Source organism: Phallusia mammillata, chromosome 1, assembly GCF_965637545.1.
Source record: "Phallusia mammillata chromosome 1, kaPhaMamm4.hap1.1, whole genome shotgun sequence".
Lineage (NCBI taxonomy): Eukaryota > Metazoa > Chordata > Ascidiacea > Phlebobranchia > Ascidiidae > Phallusia > Phallusia mammillata.
The window spans coordinates 9,740,328-9,755,412 of NC_137252.1; the positions used below are offsets into that span (position 1 = coordinate 9,740,328).

The window sequence follows — 15,085 nt, forward strand, 5'->3', positions numbered from 1 at the left end:
GCAAACACGCACTCTAACGACAGACCAATTAATCTCAGTTTAATAACAAACAACACATTCTAATTTAGTTTTAATCGGTCATATGTACCCCTGTTAGAAAAAATGGATAAACTTTCTTAATTTTAGATTTTTTGCCGCCTGCTCCAACGACTAATTAAATTCTAAAACTATGAACTGCATAGAATAGTAAAAGACAAAGAAAGCGTTTTTGCATTCATTTATTGTTACAACGAGACGTTGCTTGCGTTTGCTTTTTTTCCTGTTTCTGGTTTAGCTTGGTGATTTGCCATTACTTACTGTGACGTAACAAAGCGCCTGCCATGATTGGTGGAGAAAACTCAAACGTAACAATGCGTCTGATAGAGTAGTGCAATGTTGTGCAGACCACGTTTTACAGTTTCTTTCTTTGCTGTGAGCAGTCATTTTGGTAGTCGCAGTTTGTGATTGAACTAATTTAGTTTAGAAATATGTATGTTCTAGCATTACAGTGTATTATGTGCAACTATAAAAACATGATTTAAGTACAGGTTAAAAATTCCTGTAGTTTTAATCTGTACCTTTAACAAGTTGACAGGTATTTTGATTGTGTGCAACTGTTTTAGATTAATGTCATGATACTGTCGGTGTATGAGTTAAGACAGTGTTGTCCAACTTCAATTTGTTGCGAGCCAAGGTCTGAAATTTTTGCAAGTAAAACTTTTTTCTGGCACAAACATTATGGTGACTATTTACCGTTTTTAATCAATAGATAATTTTATTTACAATGCGTTGTCATGCGTCACAATAGGATATTTTTGCAGCATTTTGTGTTGTTTAATTAAATCACACTTTAAAACATTGAAAACAAAAATTATAGTTGCCATATAAACGTCAGAAAAAGTATTCCCGGGCCAACAAAAATCATCACAATTTTTTTCTTTTGTTAAAACGAGAAACACATTAACATCGGAAGAGTAACAGAAATAATAAACATATCGTTACGGAAATTATGAACATATCGTTGTGTCCAGCCAAAACGACACGGAAAATGAAAGAAGTCTAAAGTGGCTAAAAACATTCATACAACAACATTTTTCACTAAAAATAATAAAGCATAATTCTTGAATACAGTCTTGAAATAAGTCAACAAGTTCAATTTCAAAGAAGACATGTCATCCTTGTAAGCAACATCATGCCGTCTGTGCAAAAACATGCAACAGCAAGAGCGTCCGCAAAATCATGTTTTAGCATTCTCCTTCAATGACGTGCTTGATTCGAGTTTCGTTTCCTCGTTAAACAAATCGTGACAGCACAGTCGCGCTATAGCATTTACCCAAGCGGATAAAGCTGCGTAACTTTAAACGGCAAAGCAAAGAGGCATAGATGGTAAAAAGATGCCGAACACGCTTTAGCTATACCGTTGCACAAGCGTCAAGTGTGTGTGTGTGTGTGTGTGTGGGGGGGGGGGGGGGGGGGGGGAGGGGGGGGGCTCGTATACAGCTTTACTTGGTGAAAGTTTCACTTGTCCACATAAAGTTATACATTTTAGGGCATCACTGACATCTGACAGCGCAAGGGTTTTATTTACAGCAACGTCAGACAAAAGTTAGGTCACGTACATAATTAATAGACAACAATTATCCAAATTTAAGCACAAAGAGTAGCGTGCCTTTCTTTGTGTTGTGACCAATTTACGTTAAAAATTTGAAAGTTACACTTTAGTGACATTAGTCTTGGGCATTTCAAGCTCGATTGATGATCGATGCACGGCCTTGCGCAATGGCGAGAAATTGAAGCAACTTCTGGCTTTGTTGATAAGGAATCGAATTTTGTAATAGACCATCTGTGGAAAGTTGTTGTAAATCATCGGGTTGAGTGAGCTGTTGATGGGCAGGAGAACCACTGCCGAAACTGCATAGGAATCCGGAGGCAGAACAACTCCTGACATACTAAGAAATGTCATGATGCAAATTGGTAACCAGCAGCACATGTCGGTTGCTATGAGCAATGTGATTTTTCGTTGCATGCTCAGATTCTGTTTGTTCTTCGCCTTGTTGGATTTCGTCACCACGTTGCCACTCGTCTTGATGTAAATGGCAACATAAGACGAGGCAATGTAAAGAAGTGCGACAAAGTTGAACGAGATTACAATGGAAGACATTGGATTGACGCCTGATTCGTTTTTGCTAATGCGAAACAGACGTGGAATGCAAACGCTGCTGCTGCTGTAGTAACCAAAATAAGCGACAGTAGATGGCGCCACGGAGCTTTGTTCCGAGGTTAGATAAGCGTTAAGTTCGTCCCAATTGTATGACTCAATATTTTGCTGAGTTTTGTTGCCCAAGGCAGCGATTCGCAAAGCGAATTGCCTGAAGTCGCTAAGTTTCACTTGATCAGAATAGAAATAAGGACTGGGTGTGATTTGAGCGCTGGTTAACATTTTTCCAGACAAGGCGGTAGAAAATGGGAGCAAAGCAAGAAGAAAGGAGACAAACCAGATCATACAGATCCACATTATTGCAATTCTGCCCCTGATACAACGAATTTTGAAAGGTTTATAAATGATGTAGAGACGATATGATGTGATGCAAACCAATGTAAGCACTGATGTCTCACTTGAAATCACTGTCATGGCACCGATTGCGTTGCACAGGTTACTAGATCTCCACAACTTGTCAAAAAGACAGTAACTCCCTGAAAACTCGACCGCCTTGATTCCAACAACCAGAAGAACGATACCCATGAGAAAATCAGCTATTGCTAAGTTCAAAATCATAGCGTTGTTGATCAAGCCTACTTTGTTTTGCAATTGATCGATCTCGATTTGCCTAAAGTAAAGGATAGTGTTTATCATAACTGCGAGGTTGCCAAACAACGCTAATATTGCCATAAACCAGACCAGGATTTCGAGAGCTCGAATTTTGATCATTTGCTCGTTGGAGGCAAGTACGTCGTTTTTGAAGTAGTTCGGAGGACATTCGTCTGAGGAATCGCTGCAGTCTGAAACGCCATCGAGAACTTTGGTTGTTGGTACAAATGGAGGCGACTTGTTAAGGCAGTAGAAGTGTGTGGATTCGGAACAGTTAAGTTCGTCTGTGGAGTTGATGCAATCGGAGACCAGGTCGCATGTTTTCTGGACTGGAATGCTTACACGATCACGAACACCTGAACGAAGTAATCCACATTAGTATGAAAGTTGGTTGATGCAAATTGTATACTACAGAGTTTTATGCGCGACCGGAAGTTATACAAGCCCGGCCCGAACCTAAATCGTTTTTGAGAAGCCTGTTAACTGTTTGACTTGCCAATACATGAAAGCTTACAAAAGGTACGTCTGAACAGAAAATCATAAAGTAGACATACACAATGGAAAATAACAGGCCAAGGCTTAAACACGTCGTTTTAGGTCTGTTAGGCATTAGTCTAGCAAATGTCTATTTAGCTAGGTTGTTTTATTTTAAAAATATTGCGGAAACAAAGTGTGAAGTCAGGCCCGATTTGTTAAAAACATAACTAAATTATCAACAAATAAATACAACCTTTTTAGGTCTGAATGGTAAAAAAATATATTTACCGTAAACCAAAGTTTCGACTTGGCCTGCTGGGCATCGAAAGCGACCGGGGCAAATCGCTTCGTCGTAACCTTTCTGACATTCATCAAATCCATTGCAAATTGATGAACCTATAATAAAACTATAGCCAAAATGTAGCTGACATTTTCGTGTAGGCACTTTGATTAGATCTCCACCGACTAAGGATCCAGGGATAACCACCTGAGAAGAAATAGGTTGTTACGCAGAGTTTCCAAAATTAGGTTGCAGACAACATGTGGTAACCCTTTTTTAACTGAGGCACCATATGACAATATAGAGAAAATCACTTTCGAGTCTTTCCACTTTCGATAGAATAAACTACAGGAAGTTTGAAGAATGGAAATATCCCTAAATCAAAACGTTACCGTGTCCATAGGAATTTGGTCGCACACTGGATGTCTGATGCTACAATTTGCTCTCTCGCTGCACTCGTCTTCGAATCTTGAACACTCTACGACATTGTTGCACCTGACAACAAAACAATCATCATGAAATACGCATACTTCTCTTCTGTTGCCAAACAGCCTCGTACTTTGTGGCTTGTGAAGGAGCCATGGTGCTTACGACATCTTTGGTTAAGATCGTTTGAATAACTTTTATTATTTCCTCTGAAAAGGGGTCGCAAATGAAATTTTTCAAGTTAATTACGTTGTCCTGATTGGTTGATTTTCCGCAGTGAAGCTCATCCAGCTTTGTGATAGGACAATCTACTTTACCATCGCACACTTGTGATTTGGAAATGCATACGTCTTCCAATCCACATTTCACTTGCCCCATGTTGCACAACGAGCAAGCAGGGTTGCCAGGATCTCCATAGCACACATTGTCACACAGATATACTGACGAAGCTGAACCTGGAACATTTCGGGCGCAAAGGCATTCGTCTGTTAGGTCAGGGCAGTCGAAAATACCGTCACATAACTGATTGGGTGAAATAATCATGTCCGAATACAAACACCGATGGCATCTGAAAGTTCCGTCGACAAAACACAAGTCCGATGAATCTTGGCAAATCGGATATTCATCAGTTAATGTCCATTGGGGCAGAACGCAGTAAACAGTACGTTCAAGTCCGGCCACAACTTTGTCACACTTGAAACCAGTGGTATATTGGACATCCTCGGCATTTTCTGGGCAGTCTGCATACTCATCGCAGGAATAGGTGGGAAGCACACACGTATCGGGCTTGTTAGGACATCGAAGCATCCTGGGTTCAGTACAGCTCTCAATCTCATCGCTACAGTCACCGCAGTGATCCATGCCGTCACACAACAAGTAAATGGGAATACATCGTTTTCCGTTGTGACATCGAATTTCGCCATCTAAGCACGTTTCGTTTGCGCTCCATGGAATTTCGTCGCTTCCATCCTTGCAGTTTACGAAGGTGTTGCCTCGCCACGAGCGCGGAATGCAACGACCGTTGTCATGGCATCGAAACTCTTTATCTGGAAAGCATTTAAGAGCTTTCTTTTCATCGGAACCATCAGGACAATCGGGAAAATCATTTATCACTCGATGTCGCTCCAAACAACGTCCGTTTGTGTTGCAACGAAACTCTGTGTCATTGTGACAACTGGTCAAATTCGTAATTTCATCTCTTCCATTTGCACAATCCTTCACACCGTCTCCAACCCATTCCCTCGGAATGCACTGTGACGATGAGGAAGTGTTGTTGGAACAGGGAAATTCCGAAGCGTCACATGAGGTGAGAGTGATGGTCTCGTCACTTTCGTCTTTCACTACCATTGTGTCGCAATCGCGCTTGCCGTTCTTCACCATCCAACGTGGAATACACAACTTGCTTCGTTTGCACGTGAATTCTATGATAAGTTGAAATAACTGTGACAGTATCTTGGCTACATGTAGGACAGTGGTACCCAACCGGAAATTTTAAAACATAAATGGGAGAAATTTACTTTAACTTGTACACTTTATTTGTAATTATATTCATTGAGAAATTTTCCACAAAGAACCACTAATATAAATGGATTTGAAGTTGTAGTTCAGTAACAAACCAACCAACCAACCTGTCTGATTTCGGCATGGAAGTATCAAGCCCTCGTTTAACTTGCAACTTTCTTTTGTGTTGAGAAGATAACGTGGTACACACTTTTGAATATAACGGCATCGAAATTCATCATCGGTGCAATTCAAAGGCTCTGAAATTTAACTTTTTTAAAGTAAGCAACTGCCATATGTGTTATAGTTGTTGTAATGAATGGTCAGTTTAAACTTTAAAACATTAGAAAAAATAGTTTCTTGAACTGACCTCTATCCTCGTCGCTTTCTTCTGACACCGAACCCAACCAGCAGTCGCTTCCAAAATTGCGAACTTTATAACGAGGAATGCAAACGCCAGTGTGCAAACAACGGAAGAAACCATCTTCAGCACGACAGGTTGCTGTTCCAGGGGATCCCCACGCTGCCATGTTTTAAGATTTTTTTCGGGTAATTTTATTGCCTGCATTTCTCTACTTTAAAGTTAACAGTTGCACGAAATTTGGGGTCATAAGTTTATATAACACATCATGACGTAAAGTCTTTGACCAAGCAAGCATAATTTGACACAATTAAACGTTAACTGTCAAAAAATCTATGTGAGACGAAATTATACGTAATAATAAAACCAGTTACATTTAATAGTTTATGAGTGAAATTTCGCCAACCTTGCTTCAAAAGAATAAGTATACGCTTTTTCCTTACCACTTACCTTGAGGTATTGAGATCCAAGAAAGAACAACAAAGAGCACTAATGGTACCATTCTTTTGTTTTGGCAAGGATATGTTTTAACAAAAAGCAAGTTTACACAAAAAATTATTAAAATTCCTTTTTTGTGGCGTTCGTTGGGCAAAAAGCAAAGTAATAGATTATTTTTTTCCGAATACTATTTTTGAACATTCAGTATCTTTTAACACGCACTTTAGTTTGTCCTACAAACGTGTCACTGAAAATGGTGCTTTAATTAAGCTTCCTGCAATTTCAGGTATGAATGTAATCTTTTACAAAATATAACTTAGTCGATTTTTTTATTAAATCTGCCTTATTGGTATCAAGTTGTTGTTTTTTAAACGCAAAACTTTTCCCCGACTATTTCAGGTTTTTCAACTAAAATACTTCAAGTCTGATAGATTTGCGAAGCAGAGGCCTATTTTTATCCTAATCTCAGCTATAAAAGGAAGTGAAACACTATTATGAGTCAATTAGCGGAGCCGATTGTCCTATTATTTTCTGCTACACAAAACTGAAAGTGATTGTTTTTCGTTAATATTGTTTTTCGTACACTATTGTCTATATTTAGGACCTACGTATATGCAAAGCAGGCTTGAGGAAGTGATTTATTGGGTTACGTGTTTCCTACTATCATAATCTTCGTTTCATCACTCATTGAAATGAGCATTTTGGTGAACGTGTCTTGTTAAGCTTCGAAAAGAGGCAGGAATCGGCTAAAACCAGTTTGAAACCGGAAAATTCCGAAGGGCAAAAAGTTACCCGAAACCAGATTTTTCTTCAAATTTTTGACTCCTAAAAATCGAAAATCCAAAAATATATTAACCTATTTATGCTTTATTATTTTTACTGAAAAGTGTTATTGTATGAATGTTTCTGCCACTTTGGACTTCTTCAATCTTCAGTGTCGTTTTGGCTGGACGCAGCGATAAGTTGAAGATGAAATAAACTCCCCATTGAAATAACGTTGTGAGACCATAAGCTGAGCTGTTTAGCTGAACATTGTGACTCGTTTGAAATTAAGTACAATATACCATTTTGTTACAACATGGTTATCAGTCGCATCAGTAGTATTTCCGGTAGAACTACTAACACTGAGATTTTGTCAGCAATTATTCTTACCATAAACCAAAATTGCTGCAACAGCACCATAAACGCCTATGCTCTTTTGCGCCACCTACCAGAAGTTCTCAGACCGAGCCTAAGCCAAATCTCATTGTTAGTAGTTCCACCAGTGTTTCCATGGTGGCGGTTACGTTGTCCAATTGGGCTACTGTTTGACAACGAGTCGTGGGTCTCTCTTTTTAGGCGAATTTTTAAATCCATTGTTACTTTAACCTTCATAAGTCACTGTAAAAGTTAATTAACATTAAATTTTTGATACGTTGGACAAGCTAAGTTGCGCTTTTTGAGGATTTGATTTGGTGACACTGCGGACTGCGGTTCTAATCCCCACTGGTATATGAAGCGATATTGTGCGTGTAACCAATTAAATCAGAAAGCAAGAAATAAATACACAGACAGGGCGGAAATTTTTAAAGATCTAATTCCCCTTCATTTACCCAGCCTTAACCCAAGAGCTTTGCCTGCACGCACCTTGTTTAAATTGCCTGTTTGTTACAAAAGTGGGATGAATCGAAAAGGATAAAAAAATTATAATTACAAAGGTAACCTTACAACTGTTTTTTTTTAATTTTGTCCATTTTAGACGATTGCAACACAGGCAACCGAGCGAGGCTAACGTATTTCAACCAATTTATCGTCCTTACTGTCTTGTTCAAACACGCATTCTAACGACCGACCAATTAACATCATTTTAATAACAAACAACACATTCTAATTTAGTTTTAATCGGCCATATGTAAACCTGTTAGAAATAATGACTAAACTTTCTTAATTTTAGATTTTTTTGCGGTCTGTTCTAACGAAATTTTAGTTGCTTGCGTTTGCTTTCTTTTCCAATTTCTAGTTTAGGCTAGTGATTTGCATTACTTATTGTGACGTAACAAAGTCTCTGCCATGATTGGTGGAGAAAACTCAAACGTAACAATGCGTCTGATAGAGTAGTGCAATGTTGTGCAGGCCACGTTTTACTATTTCTTTCTCTGCTGTGAGCAGTCGTTTTAGTAGTCGCAGTTTGTGATTGAACTAATTTAGCTGAGAAATATGTATGTTCTAGCATTACAGTGTATTACGTGCAACTATAAAAAACATGAATACTAAAGTTGATTTTAAAGTACAGATTAAAACATCCTGTAGTTTTAATCTGTACTTCTAACATGTTACGTATTTTGATTGTGAGCAACTGTTTTAGATTAATATCTTGATACTGTCGGTGTATGAGTTAAGACAGTGTTGTCCAACTTTATTTTGTTGCGGGCCAAGAAAAGTCCGTAACTTACTCGGCGGGCCAAGGTCTGAAATTTTTGCAGGTAAATCTTTTTTCTGGCGCAAACATTATGGTGACTATTCACCGTTTTTAATCAATAGATAATTTTATTTTCCTTTTTTATAGTTATGTACCAAGTAGCAGCCGTTGAAAACATTATGTTTCTACTCTGGCGCAAAAAATCCCCAAACGACTTATTGACGCAAGAACCTATTATTACACATAACAATGCGTTGTCATGCGTCACAATAGGATATTTTTGCAGCATTTTGTGTTGTTTAATTATATCACATTTCAAAGCATTGAAAACAAAAATTATAGCTGTCATAAAAACGTCAGAAAAGGTATTCCCGGGCCAACAAAATCATCTCAATTTTTCTTTTGTCAAAACGAGTAAACACATTAACATTGGAAGAGTTACAGAAATAATAAACATATCGTTGCGTCCAGCCAAAACGTACACTGAAAATGAAAGAAGTCACAAAGCAAAATTCTTGAATACAGTCTTGAAATAAATCAACAAGTTCAGTTTCAAACAAGACATGTCATCCTTGTAAGCAACATTCTGCAGTCTGTACAAAAACACACAACAGCAAGTGTTTTTGTCCACAAATCACGTTTTTAGCACTCTACTCTTTCAAGAACGTGCTTGATTTGAGTTTATTTTGCTTGTCAAACAAATCGTAGCAACACAGTCGCGCTATAACATTTTCCCAAACGGATAAAGCTGTGTAACCTAAGACGGTATAAGGCGCGACGAAGCAAAAGGGCACAAATAGTAAATAGACGTCGAACGAGCTGCAGCTATACCGTTGCACAAGCGTTGTGGCCAGGACTCACAAACGGATTTATTTGGTGAAGTATCACTTATCCACATTAAATTGAACATTTTAGGACACCACTAACATCTGACGGCGATTTACTTTCTTAAAAATTGAAAACTGGTGTTCAATTATACTTTTGTGACATTTTCCTTGGACATTTCAAGCTCGGCTGATGGTCGATGCACGGCGTTGCGCAATGGCGAGAAATTGAAGCAACTTCTGGCTTTGTTGATAAGAAATCGGATTTTGGAATAGACCATCTGTGGAAAGTTGGTGTAAATCATCGGGTTGAGTGAGCTGTTGATGGGCAGAAGAACTACTGCTGAAACTGCATAGGAATCCGGAGGCAGAACAACTCCTGACATACTAAGAAATGTCATGATGCAAATTGGTAACCAGCAGCACATGTCGGTTGCTATAAGCAATGTGATTTTTCGTTGCATGCTCAGATTCTGTTTGTTCTTCACCTTGTTGGATTTTGTCACCGCGTTGCCACTCGACTTGATGTAAATGGCAACATAAGACGAAGCAATGTAAAAAAGTGCCACAAAGTTGAACGAGATTACTATGGATGACATCGGGTTGACGCCGGATTCGTTTTTGCTGATGCGAAACAGACGTGGAATGCAAACGCTGCTGCTGCTGTAGTAACCAAAATAACCGACAGTAGATGGCGCCACAGAGCTTTGTTCCAAAGTTAGATAGGCGTTAAGGTCGTCCCAATTGTATGACTCAATTTTCTGCTGAGTTTTGTTGCCTAAAGCAGAGATTCGCATAGCGAATTGCCTGAAGTCGCTAAGTTTCACTTGATCAGAATAGAAGTAAGGACTGGGTGTGATTTGAGCGCTGGTTAACATATTTCCAGACAAGACGGTAGAAAATGGGAGCAAAGCGAGAAGAAAAGAGACAAACCAAATGATACAGATCCACATTATTGCAATTCTGCCCCTGATACAACGAGTTTCGAAAGGTTTATAAATGATGTAGAGACGATATGATGTGATGCAAACCAATGTAAGCACTGATGTTTCACTTGAAATCACTGTCATGGCACCGATTGCGTTGCACAGGTTACTAGATCTCCACAACTTGTCAAAAAGACAGTAACTCCCTGAAAACTCGACCGCTTTGATTCCAACAACCAGGAGAACGATACCCATGAGAAGATCAGCTATTGCTAAGTTGAAAATCATAACGTTGTTGATCAATCCTACTTTGTTTCGCAATTGATCGATTTTGATTTGCTTAAAGTAAAGGACAGTGTTTATCATAACTGCGAGGTTGCCAAACAACGCTAATATTGCCATAAACCAGACCAGGATTTCAAGAGCTCGAATTTTGATCATTTGCTCGTTGGAAGCAAGTACGTCGTTTTTCAAGTAGTTCGGAGGACATTCGTCTGAGGAATCGCTGCAGTCTGAAACGCCATCGAGAACTTTGGTTGTTGGTACAAATGGAGGTGACTTGTTGAGGCAGTAGAAGTGTGTGGATTCGGAACAGTTAAGTTCGTCTGTGGAGTTGATGCAATCGGAGACCAGGTCGCATGTTTTCTGGACTGGAATACTCACACGATCACGAACACCTGAACGAAGTAATCCACATTAGTATGAAAGTTGGTTTATGCAAATTGTATACTACAGAGTTTTATGCGGGGCCGGAAGTTATACAAGCCCGGCCCGAACCTAAATCGTTTTTGAGAAGCCTGTAAACTGTTTGACTTGCCAATACATGAAAGTTTCAAAGAGTACGTCTGTACAGAAAATCATAAAGTAGACATACACAATGGAAAACAACAGGCGTAGGTTTAAACAAGTCGTTTTAAGGCTGTTAAGCATTAGCCTAGCAAGTGTCTATTTAGCTAGGTTATTTTATCTTAAAAATATTGCGGAAACAAAGTGTGAAGTCATGGTAGATTTGTTAAAAACCTAAACCCCGAACGTGGATGGAAAAGTCCGACCCGATATTAGTTGCAAGTCTGGTACATCAGCTTCTGTAGTAATGCAAAACGCATTAAAGACATAACTAAATAATCAACAAATAAATACAGCATTTTTTAGTTCTAAATGATAAAAACATATATTTACCGTAAACTACAGTATCTACTTGGCCCGCTGCGCATCGAAAGCGGCCGGGGCAAATCGCTTCGTCGTAACCTTCCTGACATTCGTCATATCCATTGCAAATTGATGAACCTATAATAAAACCATAACCAAAATGTAGTTGACATCTTCGTACATGCACTCTCATTGGATCTCCACCGACTAAGGCTCCAGGGATAACCACCTGAGAAGAAATAGGTTGTTACGCAGAGTTTCCAAAATTTAGTTGCAGGCAACATGTGGTAACCCTTTTTTAACTTAGGCACCATATGACAATAGATGAAATCAAAGTCTTTCAACTTTCGATAGAACAAACTACACTGCAGGAAGTGTGAAGTATGGAAATACCCCTAAGTCAAAACATTACCGTGCCCATAGGAATTTGGTCGCACACTGGATGTCTGATGCTACAATTTGCTCTCTCGCTGCACTCGTCTTCGAATCTTGAACACTCCACAAAGTTGTTACACCTGACAACAACAGAAACCATAATCATGAAATCGTATACTTCTCTTCTATTGCCAAAACATCCTCGTACTTTGTAGCTTGTGAAGGAGCCATGGTGCTTACGACATCTTTGGTTACGATCGTTTGAAGAACTTTCCTTTTGTCTTGTGGAATGGGGTCGCAATGAAAATTTTTCAAGTTAATCACGTTGTCCTGATTGGTTGATTTGCCACAGTGAAGCTCATCAAGCTTTGTGATAGGACAATCCACTTTACCGTCGCACACTTGAGATTTGGAAATACATACGTCTTCCAATCCACATTTCACTTGCCCCATGCTGCACAACAAACAAGCAGGGTTGCCAGAATCACCATAGCACACATTGTCACACAGATATACTGACGAAGCCGAACCTGGAACATTTCGGGCGCAAAGGCATTCGTCTGTTAGGTCAGGGCAGTCAAAAATACCGTCACATAACTGTTTGGGTGAAATAATCATGTCCGAATACAAACACCGATGACATCTGAAAGTTCCTTTGACAAAACACAAGTCTGATGAATCTTGGCAAATCGGATATTCATCGGTTAATGTATATTGGGGCAGAACACAGTACATGGCACGTTCAATTCCGGCCACAACTTTGTTACACTTGAAACCAGTGGTATGTTGGACATCCTCGGCATTTTCTGGGCAGTCTGCAAACTCATCGCAGGAATAGGTGGGAAGCACACACGTACCCGGCTCGTTAGGACATCGAAGCATCCTGGGTTCAGTACAGCTCTCAATCTCGTCGCTACAGTCACCGCAGTGATCCATGCCGTCACACAACAAGTAAATGGGAATACATCGCTTGCCGTTGTGACAACGAAATTCGCCATCAAAGCACGTTTCGTTTGCGCTCCATGGAATTTCGTCGCTTCCATCGTTACAGTTCACGAAGGTGTTGCCTCGCCAGGAGCGCGGAATGCAACGACCGTTGTCATGGCATCGAAACTCTTTATCTGGAAAGCACTTAAGAGCTTGCTTTTCATCGGAACCATCAGGACAATCAGGAAAATCATTCATCACTCGATGTCGCTCCAAACAACGTCCGTTTGTGTTACACCGAAACTCTGTGTCATTGTAACAACTTGTCAAGTTCGTAATTTCGTCTCTTCCATTTGCACAATCCTTCACACCGTCTCCAACCCATGCCCTCGGAATGCACTGTGACGATGAGGAAGTGTTGTTGGAACAGGGAAATTCCGAAGCGTCACATGAGGAGAGAGTCATGGTCTCGTCACTTCCGTCCTTCACTACCATTGTGTCACAATTACGCTTGCCGTTCCTCACCATCCAACGTGGAATACACAACTTGCTGCGTTTACACGTGAATTCTATGATAAGTTGACATAAATGTGAGTATCTTGGCTACTTGTAGGACAGTGGTACCCAACCGGAAATTTTAAAACATAAAAGGGAGAAATCTACTTTAACTAAGTTAGTACACGTTATTTGTAAACATACACTTTAGCTCTGGGGATATAAACCAGAGAGTCGAACCGGAACTGAACCCGAACCCGCGAACTGGTTTGGGCAGTTAATTTCATTAAACCCGACCCGAATCGCGAACTGCGATTTTCTAAAAACCCGAACCGGAGTTGAACCCCATATTTTGTATGGCGTTGAACCCGAACCCGAACCGAACCAGTAAAAAACGCAGTATGTTTTATATTTGTGATTTTTTTCAAAACAGCACACTGAAGAATTCACGAGATGGCACTTACAGGGCGTGTCAAAAACAACAGTGCTCAGGAAAAAAATTGAGTGTGATGAGGCCAGGTAGATGATGGGTAGAATTAAATTAAAACAAATAAAAAATTGAACCGGTTTGAAATCCGCAAACCGGTTCGGACCGGATAATTTGCCCAAACCGAAACAAAACCCGAAAATATACATTTTTAAAAACCCGAACCGAATCCGAACCCTAAAAAACAAAACCAAGTGAACCCGAACCGAACCTGAACAGGGGTTCGACTCCCTGATATAAACCGTAAAGTTAGTAAAACACATAATTTTAAATGATCTTTGTAAGGTTCAGCATCAGGAAGGAATGAAAATGTTTTAAATTGTTAAGTGAGGAATTTTTCCATAAAGAACCACTAATATAAATGGATTTAAATTCGCAGTTTAGTAACAACAAACCAACCTGTCTGATTTCTGCAAGGAAGTATCAAGCCCTCGTTTAATTTGCAGCTTTCTTTGGTGTTGAGAAGATAACGCGGTACACACTTTTGGATAGAGCGGCATCGAAATTCATCATCGGTGCAATTCAAGGGTTCTGAAATTTAACATTTTGAAGTAAGCAACTGTCCTATACAGTGCCGGATTAAGGATCTGCTGGCCTGTAGGCACGTTTCATAAGTGGCCTGAAAATCAGGGTTGCCAAATAAAAATTAGAATTATCAGTGTTGCCAAATCATTGTCACAAAGAAAAGTGGCCTGGATTTTTGACTGGCCTGTATAGGCACGTGCCTACTTTGCCTAATGGTTAATCCGGCACTGGTCCTATATGTTATCGTTTTTATGATAAATGGACATTTTAAAGAGTTGGAAAATAATTTGTTGAACTAACCTCTATCCTCGTCGCTTTCGTCTGACAACGAATCCAGCCGGCAGTCGCTTCCGATACTTCGCACTTTATAACGTGGAATGCAAACGCCAGTGTGCAAACAACGGAAGAAGCCATCTTCAGCACGACAGGTTGCTGTTCCAGGGGATCCCCACACTGCCATGATTTAAGATTTTTTTCAATTAGTTTTATTGCCTGTATTCTCTACTTTAAAGTCACACTGCCATGATTTAAACAGTTGCACGAAATTTTGGGTCATAAGTTATATAACACATTATGACGCAAAATGGTACTAATCTTTAACCAAGCAAGCATAATTTGACACAATTAAACGTTAACTGTCTAAAAATCTATGTGAGACGAAATTGTACGTAATAATAAAACCAGTTACATTTAGAAGTTTATGAGTGAA

At 39.5% G+C, this 15,085-nt stretch overlaps 2 pseudogenes; both read right to left on the bottom strand.

The window, feature by feature from the left end:
* Positions 1-2,419: 2,419 nt before the first annotated feature.
* LOC145227787 (uncharacterized) lies at positions 2,420-6,001 on the bottom strand (annotated as a pseudogene).
* Positions 6,002-10,059: 4,058 nt separating this feature from the next.
* On the bottom strand, positions 10,060-14,836 carry LOC145227881 (uncharacterized; annotated as a pseudogene).
* Positions 14,837-15,085: the final 249 nt, after the last annotated feature.